Source organism: Rhododendron vialii, chromosome 13a (genome assembly GCF_030253575.1).
Source record: "Rhododendron vialii isolate Sample 1 chromosome 13a, ASM3025357v1".
Lineage (NCBI taxonomy): Eukaryota > Viridiplantae > Streptophyta > Magnoliopsida > Ericales > Ericaceae > Rhododendron > Rhododendron vialii.
In genome coordinates this window covers 15,924,727-15,944,176 of record NC_080569.1, presented here as the reverse complement: position 1 = coordinate 15,944,176, position 19,450 = coordinate 15,924,727, and the positions used below count along the sequence as shown (strand labels likewise).

The following is a 19,450-nucleotide window of genomic DNA, read 5'->3' as shown; positions in this document are numbered from 1 at the left end:
TGTAGAGAAACTCTACATGAGATATTCATGAAAACCTATTCAGTATTCAAGAAAACTGAAGGCTACATGGCAGTTTAAACTTTGTCATACCAGGTTGCTTTCGCATAAGACAGTCATTGCCATTTGACTAAATACTCTGGAATCATAACACCTGAGCTATCACTACCCACTCTGTCTGCAATTAGTCTCTCCACCTACACGTGCAATATTATAACATATTTCAGAGAGCGTCAAACTGAGAGAGAGAGAGAGAGAGAGAGAGGAGGAGGCAAAAGACGACCACTGTAGAAACCAAAAGCAAACCTGGCTATTTTTCTTGATTATATCCAAGTCCATTTCCTTGCTCACATCATTGACCTCAATCTAGCCAATTGATGCACCAATAGAATAGCATAGTGAGTGAACCGTTCCACGGAATGTGAACAGTAATACCAGAAATCAAACAACTAAAGCAATTGACCACATACCCAACTGCAAATCTCTACATAGTATGGCAATGTATTTTTCTCTCCTTTTTCTAAAAATTCTGAAAATCATGTGGCATTCTCTACCGCTTCGCCCTCTCCCCCTCATTCCCTGCGCTCACATGATAAGAATATAATGCCAACGTATATTTCCTTTCAAAAACTAAAAACTCTTTCCAAAACTAAAAGCATCACTCCTTTGACTTAAAAAAAAAAAAAAAACTAGCAGCGCTATTCTTCATCTCCAAATAACACTCTAACAGGTACCCAGCTCCCCTCCTATAATAGGTTAACAAAAAAGCAAAAGCGAGAATATAATGAAATTCAATATAAACCAAAATATAATTGTCCGGTTCCTCATTTCACATCTTTTGATTCATTAAACAGAAGAAAATATATATTATTTTTTTGCTTTCACATTTGTAAACGCTATTTGTGCCTTCCGTTGCCAAAATTTTCTGACTATATATCAACAACTTAAAATCATTTTTCAACATCGTATCTCCATATCTCTTCACTATTTCATGTGGAGGCACAAATAAAAGGTATCCTCATAAAAAAGAATTCCAATGTCATTACTATCCTTCAAAATTAATTATGTTCCACTTTTCTTTAATTTGTTCTCCTTTGAGTTGCATGAAGTAATCAATGAAGCTAAATTAAATCTAAACTGCATAACACTGATTTCACAAATTTTGACACATTGAAAAAAGACTGCAGCACCCTCCTCCTCTAAACGGTTTTAAAAAAAAACTAAGAGCAAGAACATAATGACAGTCTTTTGATTCATTAAACAGAATATAATCAATCACTTCTTTCACATAATAATTACAATTTGATCTTTTCATTTACAAAGTTTTCCTTTCACCTATAGTCTACTATCCTTTCTTCAACATTATCTCTGCGTACCTCTTCACTATTATCTCTGTCTGTGGAGGCATTAAAAAAAAGGTAATCCAAAGGAAAAAAACACATCAAATCACATTACAATCTTTCAAAATTGAGTATATTGGACTTCGCTTTTCATTTTCCTTCTTTGAGTTGCATGAAGGTGGCCAATGAAGATAATATGAAGGTTAGTTTAAATGCACAGCATAACACGGGTTTTTAATAATTGTAAAGTATTTTTGACCTGATGGGTAACGTATTTTTTGGTATATAAAAACAAGATGCGAGAGAGGAGGCAAAAGGACATAAGGAAGACAATCAGGTTTATGAAAGAAGAGACAAGGATAAGAAAAGGTCCAAAGGAGAGACGAGAGGTGATGATCTGAAAATTTTCCTATTAAAATGAACTTGCATGGAACCAACCACGTCATTTGCGGCGTCATCACGACTTGAGATCTACATCTAATTGCTGAGATAAATTTTCCAATAAATTTACAAGTTTTAACAAAGTCCATGCATTTGAGACATCTTTATGACTCACAGACCAATTCTCATCATTTCTAGATAATAAAATAGGTAACATCATTACAACTTTCAATTTTGGATTTGACAACTCCAACATTAAGAAAAAGCAAAAACCATTGTACTTTCAAAGTAAAATTTGATTTTGTTCTCAAATCTTTCCAATTCCCATCAATGAACTCCTAGATTTTACATATACTTTGCTAAACCTGAGATTACCTCTTCATGTGAGACTCTCTTCCGATATCTAATATCCTCCATCACTTTTTTAGTGTAATTGATAACCTTCTTGAAACCATTGAGCTGCAAATTTACAGAAGGAAAAAAAGAAGTTGCATCCCGTTAACAAATAAGAAAGAAGAGAAGTAACTAATTTCAGGCTATTAAGATATCTTAGGAATCTGATTTTAACAGAAGCCATGATTGGGGCAATAGTACTGACTATGCATCGGACTAATATTAATGACCAGTATAACATAAAAATCTACATGCAATTACTTACATTTTGAAGCTCAGATAATAATTTCCACTTACAGTGTAGATGTGACTGGCCTTTCCATTCTATTATAAATTCCATCTCCTTCCAATTGAGTTCAGCATCAAACAATTGGCTTAACAACACAGGTTCTGTTGACTTCTGATTCCTCTTAGCTTCTTCGGCTGTTCCCTTTGGCTGATGCCACAACACCTTTTCAATATAGTCGCCATCTTCCTCTTCAATGTCGTCCTTTGAAACACGAATAAATATGTAACTAACATGAATTTGAAAGAATAGAGAAACTATAAGAGACAATTATAGGAATTCAACAAGAAACATATGCACATTAAATTCAGGTACAATGACAATAGCTTAAAAAAGACAATAGAAGTGAATAGTTCTAGGAAGTGGAAGACCAACCAACAAACACTACTTAAAAACTAACTAATCCGGACCATTAGTTTGCAGACACTAGTAATTAGTTTAGATCTTTTATCAGCAACAAATGAAATTCATCACAAAAGGGATATGATTACAAGGAGGATGGAATCCAGTTTAAAGGAAGATGGTTAAGTTTTACCTAGAAGAGAGAGTTCCAGTGACAAAACACAATGCAAAGTGGAAAGCACAGAAACTAACATAAACAATCGGGTTAAGTTTAGTGTGATCCCATAGTTTGAATTTGCTAGATGCACGAATTAGTTTCCTTATCAGAATAACCAAACCAAACCGAGCCTTATGTCCCAATCACTTGGGGTCGGCTACATGAATCCTTTTCCTCCATTGAGCTCTGTCAAGGGCCACTTGTTCATATAATGCATCTAATGTCAATTTAGGACTACCCCTCTCCATAGCATTGCTACCCAAAGCTATCATATCTGCTCTCTTAACTACTGCATCTCCTGGTCCACGGTAGACATGCCCAAACCACCTTCACCTATTTTCCCTCAACTTCTCCTCTATAGGTGCTACACCTACTCTCACGCACCGTTTCATTTCTAATCATGTCTCGTCTAGTCTTACCACACATCAACCTCAACAGTTTCCTTATCAGAATAAATGACTGGTAAATCAAGACATTGTTAAATGCAAATATCTCCATTAACTTTTGAGATCTGTTGATCCATATGTCAGGAAACTGGAATCAGGTAAGATTACAACAGATTTAAGTGCATCCAACAAACCCTCTCCCCGTTATATTCACTCTGCTGTAACCACAGTATCAAATAAAGGGAGAACTACAAGACCTTTTGAATAACCAAATCTAGTTCCTAGGAACATCAGGTATCATGTCAAGAAAAATGCCCCCCACAAAACCCAAGCAGAAGGCTGTCACTGGGACAGCCATTAACACGAAGAACGCGTATTCAACTCTCGCTAGAATCCAGGGTTCAACGATACACGGTGGGTCCAAAGTGGCCTTGCCTTCGAAGGGTGCCTTGCTACCTTAAACAAATTAAAAGACATGTCTTTGAATGCAAAATGGATGTTGAGAAACGCAACCACAGCCCCAAAGCTAAAGCATGTCTTCTGAATTATATACTCCAACAAACAGGGCCGACTAGGAATATAGAAGACAAAAATTTCAATCCTCAAAAGACTATACAGTCTGGTTTCGATCCAAAACGAAAACGAAGTCAACCACTTCAACCGAACATGAAGTTTAGAAATAAATTTATCCAACTCAAGAACTAGAAAATGGAAGTGTAATGAACATAAATGAATCCAACAATCAATATATTCAACAGTAAAAGCACACCTTATGGCTCTTCTTTTTCTTGCTTTCATCAAGTTCTTCACTTCCTTCACTTTCAACATATGATACTTTACACACTGACCGAGTTGAAGTTCTTACTTCATTGTATTTTCCACTTGCATAAGCGGAACGACCACCAACACTTTTGTGGATATGTGCACCTCTCCCAGTCATACTTCTGAAATCCTCATCGCTGTCAACCTCCGAATCCTTTGCTGATGAATCTTCCTCTTCAAATGACATTCTACCTCATTTTCGTCAACTTGAAGTAAACGATTTACTTTCTCTAGCCGACTTCACACTATGTGCACCCCTACCTGGCTTCCTACCCCAAGGTTTCTTATAAGCATCATCTTCACCTGATATATCCAGATCAACTTCATCACCACCACCACTTTTATCATCTTCATCAGAATCTTCTTCTCCATCCCAATCTTCATCTTGATAACAGCCGAAGAATGCAATTTCTTAGCACGCTGAAGTTCAAGTTCCACGTTCAATTCATAGAAAATCTATAGTAATCAGATCACATCATGACTATAAGAATTCAAAATGAAAACTGATAACTATACAAGTCGTTGCTAGAGTTTTATACTCACTAAACAGAACCAGCGTCAAAAGAAAAATGGAGAAACCAATAAAAGAGAAAAAAGTGCAAAACATTCTGAAGTTCACTTCACATGGAACGAAAAATCAAAGAAAGGAAACGAAACAAATAAAAAATTAGTGGCAATAAAAAAAAATAAGGGGTTGAGAAGAGGAAGAGGATGATGAAATTGATTCCGAGTCGTATTACAATTATGACTGTACATTGTAGCATTCTTATGTGAACTATTTGTGAAAAAACTGTTATCACTCTAAGAAAGAAGTTCTACTGAGCTACCTCCACATATCCAGAACAGATTGATGCCTCCCCCACTTTGGTTGCTTTTAGCAATGTTGAGGAAAATGCTCCAAAATAATTCAGATGCTCCACAATAGATTAATACTCCTATGTCTTTTACTCACATGGAAGGAATAATCAAAGCAAGAAATATAATTTTTTTGGCAATGAATGAATACACAACTTAAGAGTGACCAACAAATACGATGGCCGGGAAAAAGGAGGTCCAAGGAGGTCCCCCACTCCGCCCACCCCCACCCCCCCCCCCCCCCCCCCTCGCGGGGGGGTGTTGTGGAATTTCATTTATCACTCTGAAAGACTGGTAATCAGCAGCACATGAGTAGTGAAACAACAAACAGAATAGAGGTGTAAAACTATAAAAGCCATAATGCTAGAAACTAGCAAGACAATTGTCCATCCACAAGAATTTCTGAATAATTGTCAAGAGTTCAGACCATAAATCTCAAATTCGAAGAATGACATTAGTTTTGGTGATGTTGAGCTACTTCGGTCGTCCATAAAAGAATTATACCTCCTCCAGGTCTTTTTCTTTGAGCAATATCAAGGCAATAAAGACCCTTCACTTAAACTCCATCTAAACCTACTTGTGGCTACTTTTGTTTTCCTAAATTTCTGAATTACTACCCAATGCAAGCATCTAAACAATCAGGCAAATTGGAGTCTATCTCAGCACATAACTCTTGCTAGTTAGCAAAGTGGTATCAGCTGCAATAGATGCGATGACGGAAAGTGCAAAATGCCATGCGAGGCCTGGGGCTTTTTAAGCCAGGTGAGGGACGGGGACGCGAGATAACACCAAAAGAGCGAGAGAGCCAGTTGAATATAGAGAATTGATTGAAAAATGCATGTTTGTATGGATCATCTGGATCTCCCTTCTTTTGTGCCAGTTCTTATATTGATATTGACGAAGCCGGGAATGGGGGCTGCAATGCCTTTAAGATTTATCCCTCCCCGGCCAAGATTTTTATGGCACTTGAACTAATCGTATCTGACAAAATTCTAACATGGGAGTTAGTAATGACACATTAAATGGACATCTAAAATCTAAATGAGCAGAGCCACGACATCTAAATTTACTCAGTGATTTGTTACCACTGACTCTTAACATCTTGTAACAGTGTGACACAACTAACAGGCAAGTTGTTTGAGTAGGTCATTTTGATCATTTCCCCACCACCTAACTGCTAACCACCCAGTGAGTGCCAAGTGGAAAGAACAACAAAGCGACGAACTTCAATCAATAGGCAAAAAATTATCCCTAATAGGAACCTTGATCAGGTAAAAGGACAAATTCTTGCTACAAAATCATGAGAACATCTTTGTTCCCTAGACTAAGGCACTAGAAAGCTTCAGCCCTCAGGAAGCACCAGTCACCACTCTAAAGTGCAATTACAACATACAAATCCAGTTGTCTATACTTAGCTAGGAAACCTCACTTTTCAATCAAGATCACAATTTTGACTTAAAGAACTTCCATATGTTGGAGCTTTGTCCTAAATCAGTCAATTATGGCCTCAATAACCAATACATGACCCTCGGTGGCCTCTTCACTCAATTGGATGTTTTCACATGATATCAAAGCCAAGGTTTCGGAGGCTTGGACAATACTCTTTAGATTGTTGCCCCATTTATTCAAGGAAGTGCACTTGGTTTCATTGTGATCCCTATATGTTGGATTCTTGTTTCACCGCTCCACGTGCGCATTGGGGTTGCACGCGTGGGGGAATGTCAAAGCTTGTCCCACATAGTTTAAGTAGACCTTCAAAACTAGTATACGAGCCCGGGCAACGGCGGCAGCCTCCATTTGATCTTGAGTTGGAAGCTTTAACACTACAAGATCAACGAATCTAAAGCCTTTTGCAAACAAAATGGGTAATTGTGCAATAGAAGCAACTTTTAGACACAATCACGCTACGTAGATGAGGAGTAGCACCTACTAACATCAACCTCAGATGAGAAGCACGAGACCAAAAAAGTAAAAAACTCCTAATCAACTCCATCACTCCAAGCCACAATGCAGACGTCAATTACACAAACTACTACTTTCAAAGATGCCAAGAAGTCACATTTAACTTGGACAGCCCATGTAGAAGCCACCAGAACTGAATTTGATACTTTCGAAAATTACTTTTCAGATCTTCACAACACAATAGAGTGTCAAGGCCGCAAAGCCAAGTAGTAGCTTTGTGGAGGAAGTAAGGGTGTTGCAATAGTGGCAGCGTGCAGTGATTGTATTACGGTCAAATGCTCGTTGTTTTGCCACTTGGTTGGTTCAGATCACAGCAGTTGAGTGAAAAGGTGGCACTAGTGACAGTTATGGTGTTGATGGTGGTGGTACAACCCAAGTGTTGAATTTGTGCTTTCAAAAAGTAGTTGAATATCTGAAGTTCGAAAATCAGGGTTGGTCTGGTTTGGAAAGAATAGCACTTGATCATTTCCAACTTAGCAGCTCTATCTCTTCACCAGCATCACATGCCAATAACTTTTTTTTGGCTGCTACGATCACAGGCCAATACTTAAAACCTCCACAGACAATGCTGAAAGCTTTATGAACATCACTGCCTCCTAAAAGGACTATTAAAGCAGGCGATGTTTGCATCATCTAAACAAAATAGAGGCTGCTCGCTATGGTTGGTGGTCCTTGTACATTTTGCAACCAGCAGACATACATTTTTCTAGTATTTATTTCAAATATTACCTTCCATAATGTTTTAACTCTAACGTCATTTCATATACTTCAGCTTACATCTCCAAAGGTTTCAACCTATTTTGCATGATATGCTTCACATGACAGATCAAAATGAATATGACTCATCCCAACTCAAGTCAGAAATGAAAACAGTGGACAAAATTGCAATGTAAAACAACAGTACAGACAACGCACGAAATAAGAAATAATCCGTGTTTACCAGGTAAATAGCAAGAACATTTGAAGAATAACTAATAATATAAAGGTCTTAGATAAAGAAATACGTATGTGATTACCTTGTTTCTCTTGGGGCTTGTCATAGCACCATACTCAGGATCAAAGTCAGCATCATCGGGATCATCCCCTGCCACAACAAGAAAAGAAACAATCAACCCAACAACCATCAAGAGGCATGTGTGCAAGCCAAAATTATTTTGTTATAAAATTCACTCAGTAATACTCATATACCCTTCAAAAACATATCTAAGAAGAAAATCTGACGATGACAAACACCATTACCATCATTCACATCTTCGTCAGAATCAGCATCTTAGTCATCATCTTCTTCACCATTTGCAGTTCTTGAATTCCTAGCCACAATGTTGTTTGCAGCAGACCTTGACTGCGGCTTTGAATTATAACCACTGGAATGATTTACTGGTCTGTAGGGCAAGGAGTCGCTCTGATCATCACCATCCTCTTCATAGTAATCATCAGACAACATCTCATCTACAGGGACATCAACGTGATCCCTTTGAACCTTTTCTGTTTCCTTGTACTCATCATCATCTTCTGACCCTGCTCTAGCTTCCCCAGCATCTGATGAATCTCCTTCGAATCCTTCCTCGCTTTTATACTCGGATCCACTTTTTGACTCCTGCCCAGATTCCGAGCCCCCAGCATGAGCCTGCATAGGTTGACAGTCCTTCCAAAAGGTTGAACCCCATTTTCCCACCAAAGCTGTTCTCCTTCCAAAAGGCTGCAAGCTTGAAATTCTACCATTCTCTATCGCTGCATCATCTTGTACCCTATCATCTTGAATCCTACTGTAATTACAATCGAAAATATATTATACAAACTCAAGTATAAAGTACAGAAACCACATGCACCACGAACACAAGTTAACAGACCACCATCTCTAAAATCACAGGAAGCACATGCATACATAAAATCACAGGTACAAAGAAGTTAAAGAGCCACAACAGCAACCGCCACGCCAGTTTCTCAAAAGAGACCGCTGATTATTTACATTATTCTTTCTTTTTAGCAGTGGAGTTTTTGCGCAAAGAAATCCACAGGTCCATCTATAGTGCAACCTCGGAAATCCCTTTCTACTTTGACAAAAGAACTAATTTTTTTTTGCAGGAACAAAACCCAAATACCCCACAAGAGTTATTCGTTGGCAAAAAAAAAAAAATTATAGAAACAAAGAACTAATTTTTCCTTCTTTCAGCGCTGAGTTTTTTTATGTCAAAACAACGGACACTCAACAGAGGAGTAGGCTTAGCCATCGCCCAAATGTCCCCCGATGAAGAAAACAGCTATTTTTACACCCTAATGCAAAAACCACCCAACAAAGGCATAAACACCATCATTACCTTAACACACGCAGAACGCAATGGAACAGCCTGGGAGCCTTGATGAAAGCAGAAGAGAACAGAACTCCACACTGCAACAAAAGAAGGCAAAATAACTGAGTCAACACCAAACCAACAAACGTAACATGCAAAATCGCAAATATATTCGGCAGTATAAATTCCTCGGCAAAAAAAATTCAGATGAGATGCAATGACGATGGCTCTAATTAGGATAGCTTATAGTAATGAGAGAACTGGTTTCAAGAAATGGAAACCAATTCATGAACACTATCAAAAATAGAGAAAACCAAAAACCATTTAGAAAAATCAAGAAACCAATGCAGTACTCTAGCCATCAAGCGCTATCCATACGGCACAAAGCATCTAATCATGTGATGTAGGACAAAAATGGAGAGTTTTTGTATTTTATTTTTATTGTTTTAGAATAAGAATTTGACCAGGAATATTTTCGTTTAGGTTAGAATTATTAACTTTCCGTATTCGGTTTGATTTTGATTTCTGCCTTTATTAGGATTCTTGGTCTACAAGAATTAGGATTTTATTTTAATTAATTAGGAAATTTCTTTTATTTAATGCCGCTTGTTTTGGCATGATTTATTATTTCTTTTACAGTAGGATTTCTAGGGTTAGGGTCTTATAAAAAGGGCTGTAACCTATTCAATTAAGAAGACTTCAAAAGAACTCGACCTCGAGTTCTCGTTAGGAATCTGCCATCTTCCATGCCAAAGAAACAGATACTTAGAATACTTCAACTCCTTCCTTAACTTGAAATAAAACTTCAAGAAAAAGTGTATTTGCAAAGATTGTTTCTCAGCATGCTTTAACTTGTTGACAAAATTCACTAGATGAACGTTGAGAACCCAATCAAATTGCTGCACTCCAAGAAAATCAATTAGAACCTTATGCTGAAGTTGCTGATTCTCTAGACTTTGATTTATTATAGAGTTGGTTGGCACTCCTTTGTTAGAAAATCGGATTTCAGCAACAGCCATATTTTCTTGTAGTGTTGTAGTCAACTCTATTGCGGGTGATTCATCAAGCCCAAACGCACAAGCCTCCAATGCAATATTATTTTGGTCCTCCGCAGCCTCATCTGAAATAATTTCAATATTCTCTTGCACACAAGTATTGATGCCAATTTCATCTTGATCATGAACTTCAATCTTGCATTCCTCTTTTTTGCTAATATAAAGGTCAACTTTCTCTTTATCATCAGTTTTATTGTACCCATAATGATTGCATTCAACATCGACCTCCACTGTTTCTTCGATGTTGGGCTCAACAAATATCACCTCCTCTAGTTCAACTCGATCTCCTTCCTCTTCTGCGATTTCATATCCATCATAATAGCTGGAACGTGAGGAATCTGAGATTGAAAGATTTTTATCGGTTTGTTGACGCTTTGAGTGACCTGAACCCAACAGTCTCTGTGATGTGTCCCTCGAGTTTTCAGTAGCCGCAACGGTATAATTTTTATTACTTGAAAAAGAATAAGACAACCCAAGATTATCTCGGGACAATCGCTTGGACTCAAGATCTCTTCGATATTCTTCATATAACATCTGACCATGATGCGATTGAAGAAATCTATCACTCATCAATCGTCTCATCCTGAGCCATGTCTTGACTGGTTGTTTATACTGGCGCTCCCGATTATATTGCAATTGCTTCCACCATCTAGAAGCATAGCCTTGTAATTTACAAGTCACGTATCTAACTTCCTTTTCTTCCGGAATTTTCATATACTCAAGAAACTTATCAACTTTACGAAACCAATAAATTAAATTCTCAGGATGGCAATACCCATTAAAACTAGGAATTATTGGTTGTACCTGAAAAGTTGAAAAGTCGTCATCTATGTGATAAAACCCTTCAAACCTTGAGTGTCGCTTATTCGACTGATATCCATAATAATCCTCAAATAACTCGTCTTCAGATTCATCCTCACTATCAAGTTGATAATAAGAATATCTTCTGGAGACGTTTTGATTAATAGGTTGGTTGCGGGCAAATCCCTCAACGCGGTTCCTATTCTGGTTAGGAGGTTGGCGATGGGCAAATCCCAACGCGCGATCCTTCTCAACCCTTTCTGGCCTTTGGCGAATTTGTAGAGTCAACCCATGCAGTAAATCACGGATCTCTGCGAACTGAGTGCGAGTATCTTGACGGATTTCGGCTAACTGAGTGCTTCGATCCTGCAATTGTGTTCGGGTATCCTCCATCATCTTCCTTAGGTCAGCATGCCCACGACCAACGTCAATGGGTGTGTCTTCAACTTTGTTTGGTGCCATCGAACCAGGCAAAGCCTTGCTCTGATACCACTTGACGCGGCGGAATTCACGAGAGACTAGTTAGCGTACTAGTCCAAACGAGATAAACAACTCGTCGCAACGAGCAATTCTTGCGCACAAGAAAAAGAGAGAGAAAATCTCTGAATATTATTGATAAAAGTTATAAAAATTTTAAAGTCTTCTTAATTGAATAGGTTACAGCCCTTTTTATAAGACCCTAACCCTAGAAATCCTACTGTAAAAGAAATAATAAATCATGCCAAAACAAGCGGCATTAAATAAAAGAAATTTCCTAATTAATTAAAATAAAATCCTAATTCTTGTAGACCAAGAATCCTAATAAAGGCAGAAATCAAAATCAAACCGAATACGGAAAGTTAATAATTCTAACCTAAACGAAAATATTCCTGGTCAAATTCTTATTCTAAAACAATAAAAATAAAATACAAAAACTCTCCATTTTTGTCCTAGACCCTAACCCTAGAAATCCTACTGTAAAAGAAATAATAAATCATGCCAAAACAAGCGGCATTAAATAAAAGAAATTTCCTAATTAATTAAAATAAAATCCTAATTCTTGTAGACCAAGAATCCTAATAAAGGCAGAAATCAAAATCAAACCGAATACGGAAAGTTAATAATTCTAACCTAAACGAAAATATTCCTAGTCAAATTCTTATTCTAAAACAATAAAAATAAAATACAAAAACTCTCCATTTTTGTCCTACATCATCATGCAAAGCTATAATGTAGATCATCAATATAGCAAAAAAAAACCATTTACCGAAATCTGACCCCAAAATGATAGTAAATTATACTTGCTCAGCTTTGAGAAGTGTACTTGATCTATTTCACTCAAGAAAAATTGCAAACACTATTGTTAGCCCCTCCTCTAATTCTTCCGTTTTATTTTACACAGAAAAATCAAAAGCAAACACAAAGGGAAAACCACTTAAGCAACATCTGGTCATGATTAACGCAAATCAAAAAGTGCTAATTAGGATAGCTCATAGTTAATCATAACTGATTTTAAGATCAGCAATCAAAAAGGCTCATAGTTAATCACAACTGCTAATAGCCTAATTAGTGCAAACCATGATTGCATCAATTTGAATGTCAGGCTTGATGCCTTGATGAAACTAATTACATCCATTGCATGACTGATGTGTCAATTTAAAGCTTGATGTTTGCCAAACTCATAAAGAATAGAAACCAGCATATGGATTATTGCTACATGACTCATGTATCATATTAGATTTTTTCTGTCAAACCTTTACCGAAAAAGAAAAGAGAAAGAAAGAAGAGAGAAAGAGAGGGATACGTAGGACACTCAATTTCCAATAGCAAAGTTTGGTAAGTTGATTCTACTCTCAAATCAACACCCTTGAAAAACAAATGAGAGGCAAAGGTTAAAGAGGAAATTAAACAATGCAAAAGTAGAAGTTAAATGGGACAAAGCAAAATGGGACAGAATTTGGCCAGTCGAATCTACTAACCGACACTATTATCTTGACCGTGAAATTGATGGCTCCTTAGATCTAAACCTCACAACAGCCCATCGTGATCTACCACCCCCATCATGATCTCCTAAGTCTTACCCCATCGTGATCAAACAAAGGAAATTGGGAAAAAAAAAAAAAAAAACAGAGAAAAGATAATGAAAGGTATTGGTTCAGTAGTGTACTCAATAACAAAACAAAGAGATACACACGAGATAGAAAGAGACATACACATCAGTAGGAAATCACAACATAAAACCTTGAAAAACAAATACGATTTTTGAAATCGTATCGTCCTAGCAAATTACAAAACATCATCAAGGGAAATTTCATGGTTCCCTTTTCCATAAACTAAAGTAGAGAGGATAGATAAGGACCAACAAAGTAAACACTTTCAAGTGTAATGTTGTCAAAAAGAACACATCAACATACAAATGAGAAGTTAAAATATGGCATGCACACGACACTAAAATAAGCTTTCTAACCTGCAAGTTTACACCCAGAAGCAAGCCTTTTGAAGCTTTGACAGAGAAGAAAAATATAATACTCCGGATAGGCAAGCAATGTACCCCTATTGTTGTTGCTCCGTACTCTGTTCTTACAGAAACACTGTGAGAGAAACCACAAGTGCAAAGATTGGCAATCTTTGGCAAACAGCTGCAGCCCATGCTTCAGATAAAAGGCTTAAGATTTTGAAAATAATAGTGCATGCAACTCATTCACAAAGAATGCAATCATATAATACTAATCTACTTAAAAGTTGGTTATCTATCTTGTATCAATATCCTATGCAAATGTGTGTTGCCCTCTCATCCCTCCAAATCTTCATCCCCAATTTTCTGTGTTTTCTTATTATTAATTCATAAATTAATAAGGTGGCAAAAAACTATTAGTCTTTCCATTCCCAAAAAACTGAATAGCGGTTAAAATTTAGAAGAAAAAAAAACACGTGAGTGAGAATCGTTGCCACCTCCCCCACGTTCTCTTCTTCCCACTGCCTAAAATGTTACTCTCATATCATACACCACAGCATTTACGTACTTTTCAAACAAATAAAATAAGTCAACAAAACAAAAGGGCATTTAAACTTAATTACCTCTCTAAACTCCCTCTCTTTTTTGGATCAATGGCATAGACGCCAGAAGAACCATAAGGAATTGTGCCTTGCCAATTGCAATAAGAAGACAAACAAGGGGTTCAGATTTGTAGGAGGACACTTTTCATAGTAGGGAAAAAAAAAAGGAACAGTTTACATCCCATAGGGAAAAAAGGTGAGCCATGTATGAGGTATTTCTGTTCGAAGTTTGTCTCCCTTTTACACTTCTTTCTTTACTAGCGTTGTTCCCGTTCAATGCATGGAACAATACAAAAATTGACTTCGACATTTTTTCATCCCGTACACCGGACGCTAGCATTGTGCCCGTACAATATACGGGCACACTACTAGCGTTCGGTGCACGGGACAACAGAAATGTCGAACTCAATTTTTGTGTTCCCGTGCATTGAACAGGAACAACCCTAGTTTAGAACAGAAAAGAGAGAATCTATTGGAAACTCAGAATTCTTCCGCACATCTTCTATAACATGTAAAATGTTCACACAAGTCTCCAAATGCATAAGGCACAACCATTTTATCACTTCTTCATTTTCAGGCACCTGTGCAAGAAATGCATCTAGAACAATTGCATGCAAGAATATGTCAAACCCATCCGGTAGTACCACAACAGTCCCAGTAAGAACTAAGTACTAACCGTCCTACCTCTTTTCCCGTTAAAACATTACACGAAGGATAATTTTCCCACCCTCAAATTCCTAGACCATTGGTATCATAAGAAGGATGATTAAGAACATGAAATTGAAAAGGCAACCTCATTTTATCATATTACCAAAATACATTCTTCTACGAGGTCAGAACATGGCATGTCATTGAATGAGATGCACCATTCAATGACATCATAGAAGGGGAGTTGGATGTAGTTGAGGATGGCTTGAATCTGTTCCTCCTCGGCGGTTAGGAGGTCTCAATTGGAGCAATTCCCTTTATTGCCTTAGCCATTATCACCTGCTTTCAAACTCCAAAACACAGTCTTCAAAGAGAAACAAGAGAATGTTTTATGTAGCTACACTCCAGAGTCGAAACACACCTTTAGTAGCTACAATTTTGGGAAAATAGGCATATTTCGAAGAGAAACGAGAGAATGTTTTATGTTATTGAAGTATATGGCTTTTGAGTGAAATTTAACAGAGTTGGTTATGGCATGCACAGCACCCTAAGGTAAGATACCAGCTAGTTTACTCTTAGAAGCAACAATGAAGCAAAAGATAATTATCCAGCTAGCCAAGCAATGTACGCAGTACTTCCAAATCATTTGCATGTTTTAGAAATGATTCTTAGAGCAACCAACGAGCAAAACCAGCAAAATGAACAATTAAAAAAACATGAACTTAATATACATGTCAATTTCAAATATCATCTTTACCACTTTCCATAAAAGGAAAAAAGCTAAGATTTAATCCACAACCCAAAAAAAAGACGCGACCTGTTGACTGATCTCTATATGTAGAAAAAGACAATTGCGTTAAATATAACTTGTACACAATTGAGAACAAATAGTTATACTGTAACTTAAAAAGGAAAGAAGATAAACACAAATTCAAATCAAAGATCAAGATAAACATGAATTAATTGTTGGAAAATCAAAAAATGCAGCTTAGAAATAGGTCATTGAAACTTTTAGGTTTGAACTTTGAAGCAAGCCCTACGCCTGGGCTATCTTTCTTTTTATTTTTGCCCCTTCCTTGGCTTGCCTCTACCATTCTCTCCACCATTCTTGTCGTTAAATAAGAACGACAACATATAAGCATCAGATACAATAACACCATGTATAAATAAAGAGCTGAGGCATCATGAAAGATTAGCATAAGAGAAGTAACTCAATCATGATGGGCTAAAGGAAAGATCAAAGAGATATCAAAAGAGGATGTCCAATTTAGATGGGAAAAGGATTTGACTTAAACCTGTGTTGTATCCCATTAAACTGAAATCCAAGTAAGCCAACACGCATCAACGTCTAGAAGCACCAAAGTAACTAAAACCAATAAAAAAGATGGCTTAGTAAGAATATGTCACACAATAAAAACCAATAGCACCAAGACCAAAAACCAACCTCCCATATAAACCATTACATAAGCTGAACTAATTGGTACTCAGGGAACTTTATGTGACCTGCAAACAATTGAAGATAATCTAAAGGACTAGAAAAAGGATGCATCCGCTGTAGAAATGTGACAACAAGCCAAAGGTTAAAGAGCTATCACCTAATATCCCCATGATCGACATTCCACGATGCCTTTTTTGTTCCATCAAGCAAAACCCCATGACAAAAGTTGCCCCTGAAACAAAGACAATCTTGTAACCACAACACCCAATTACAGCAGAACAGATGAATAGAGCACCTCTATGTAATTTGTGCCAAGTCTCTACTCTTGCACATTAATTAAAATTATGAAATCACAAACCTTCTTGGTCCTAACTCCCAAGGCAAATGAAAAACAAAATAATCCTCCCAATTCGAATTTTCCCTCAACACAAAAGGTCAAAAAGCTAGAAAGACAGAAGAACACCATGTAAGAGTCAAACCCTAACATCTTTGCATTAAAATCGAACATAAATTGATTATTGATTAATCTTAAAATATACTACAGGTGTGAGTTTCACTGTTCCAAATATCTTCTCCAAGAGAGAGAGAGAGAGGAGACCGTACCTGGTCGAGATAAACATACTCAAAGCGATGGTGCCACAGACTTAGGGTTTGGGATTTCCGTGTGAATTGAAGAACCCTATATCAAATAAAACAATAGAAGAGCATAATAAGAATCCTAAATCAAACAATCGCACAACAGAATTGAAACACTAAATCGAAGAACTCTAAAACAAGCTATAAATCTCTAAAAAAATCAAATAAAAGGGATATAATACTGATGGAAACCCAAATACCTACAACAGTTATTCGTTGGCAAGACTAATGGAAATAAAACAATAATGTCTTCTTCTTTCAGCGCTGCGTTTTTTATGTCAAAACAACGGACATTCAACAGAGGAGCAGACCCCAATCCCTCGCCCAAATGCCCCCCAACAGAGAAAACAGCTATTTTTACACCCTAACACAAACACCACCCAACTAAGGCATAAACACCGAGCTGATCATTACCTTTACGCACACAGAACGCAACCGAACAGCCTGGGAGCCTTGACGAAAGCAGAAGAGAAGTCCACACTGCGACAAAAGAAGGCAAAATTACTGAGGCAACACCAAACAAACAAACACAACATGTAAAACCGCAAATATACTATGCAGTGTAAAATCCTCACGCGGAAAAAATCAGATGAAAGGCTTATACACACACACAAAGAAGCGACGAAAAAAGATGAAGGCAGCGTAGAACACTGCTTTTGGGGTAATGAGAAATACCGAGGGAGCAGAAATTTTATTCTCTCTCGTAAGCCCCTACACGGTAGCCCATTGCCATCCCATCGCAGGCTCCAAGGTGAAGATTTTTTGGATCCATGAAGAAAAATTGACAAATTTATTGACACAAACTGATTAATCAACACAAAATCAAGAAGCAAATAGAAACATTCATACCGAAGTAAGGTATTCAAAATCTATAAATAGATTTTCCTCCCCATCCATATTCCTTCAAGGTTTCTGAACTTCGATCGTGGACACAAGTCCAAAAAAACAACCCTCTTCCTGGTCGAAAACCTAATAGAATGTGGTGGTGCGGTGGATGGAAGTTTGGAGTGGTGGTCGATCTTGTGGGGAGAAGGGGAGAGGAGGGAGTTTCGTGTGCGAGGGTTTTCGAAAACCTAACAGAATGTGGCCGTTGTGGTTGTGCAGGCGTGGCCGTGGGGAGAGAGAGAGAGAGCGGGGGGTGGGGTTGGGGTTGGGGGTGGGGGCGAGGGTGGAGCGTAGAGATCATTACTAAGGGTTTATAAATTCTAAAATGTTTTTTTTATGGTAAAAAGAATTGGACGGGCCATCCAATTCACCCTCCAAGGCCCGTTTCCAGTTTAAAACTTTCATTTGTAAAAGTTCTTTTTTTTAATTTTTATTATAAACTTAAATATAATGAAAATAAAAAAAAATTTAAATTTTTTTTCTCTGTATAAAAAATCTTATTGAGATCTATCAAATAAGATTTATATTCTTAGAAAAATTATTTACGTAAACACATAATTTTTAAACTTAAAATTACCTTTTTTTTCAAAAATATTTTTTTCACAATCCGAAACACCCCTAAGGCCCCGTTCCAGAACGGGTTTAAGTTTTTATTTTTTGTCTAATAAGAAGGGTTGTTCCACAAAATGGTGAACAATTACTTATTTTTTAAGAAGATAATTTCAAGTTCAAAAATTATGTGCTTACGCAAATAATTTTTCTATCAATATGGATCTTATTTGATAGATCTCATTGAGATCTTTAATACGGTGCAAAAAAAAATTGAAAAATTATTTTTCATTTTCGTTATTTTTGAGTTTGAAAATGTGAAATAAACTGCTTATTTAGGTTTTGTGGAACAATCCTTCTTATTTTTCTTTAAGAAGTTTCAAAATAAGTACTTATTTTATAATAAGGTTTCTGGAACGGAGCCTAATTCTTTTTTATGGACACTTTTACTACATGTTTATGGACCCTATCAATCTTATTATAAATTAGAATGTTTGGTCGATCTTTTGCAATAAAAAATAGGGGCTCTCAACCGTTAGAGCATCCGCAATGAGAAAAATCAAAATCAATAACTAAAATGTGTCACGTCAGCATTTGATTATCCATTTAGTTCATAATCAAATTTAACAAATTTTACCTCCACATTGTTTATTTTTGCATCCCTATAAAAAAAAACCCCACAATACGCAATGCACCTATGTCCAATTACAAACGAGTTCTAATCACGCACCCGACCACACCAAATTATTCTTCTCGATGAGACGATTCTAATGTGGGGTGTTTTTGAGTTTTTTAGTTTTGAATTTGGTTATTGGGTTTGATTATTTAGTTTTGATTATTGGTAAAAGTTGTTAAGTTTGGTTATGGAATGGGTGGAATTTGGTTATTTGCCAAAAAACTTGTAACTTTGTTTATTACAATGTGAGGTATTTTTTAGCATTGTCGTTAAGTTTGCTTATCCATACCAATTTGTTTATTACAATGTGGATGCTCTTGTACTGCATTGGATTTATTCTTTCGATGGGAGAGAACAAATAAAGGGTAAAGATTAACAAGAGGCAAATTGGCCAATAAATGTTCGTTGCACTTATAAGGGTTTATTATCAAATATAACGGCTATTCATCACCCA

The 19,450-nt window shown here is 36.9% G+C and overlaps 1 pseudogene; it reads right to left on the bottom strand.

Moving 5' to 3' along the window:
• LOC131312995 (protein CHROMATIN REMODELING 5-like) overlaps positions 1 to 18,023 on the bottom strand; it is a 38,753-nt pseudogene extending 20,730 nt beyond the window's left edge.
• Between the last annotated feature and the right edge of the window lie 1,427 nt (positions 18,024 to 19,450).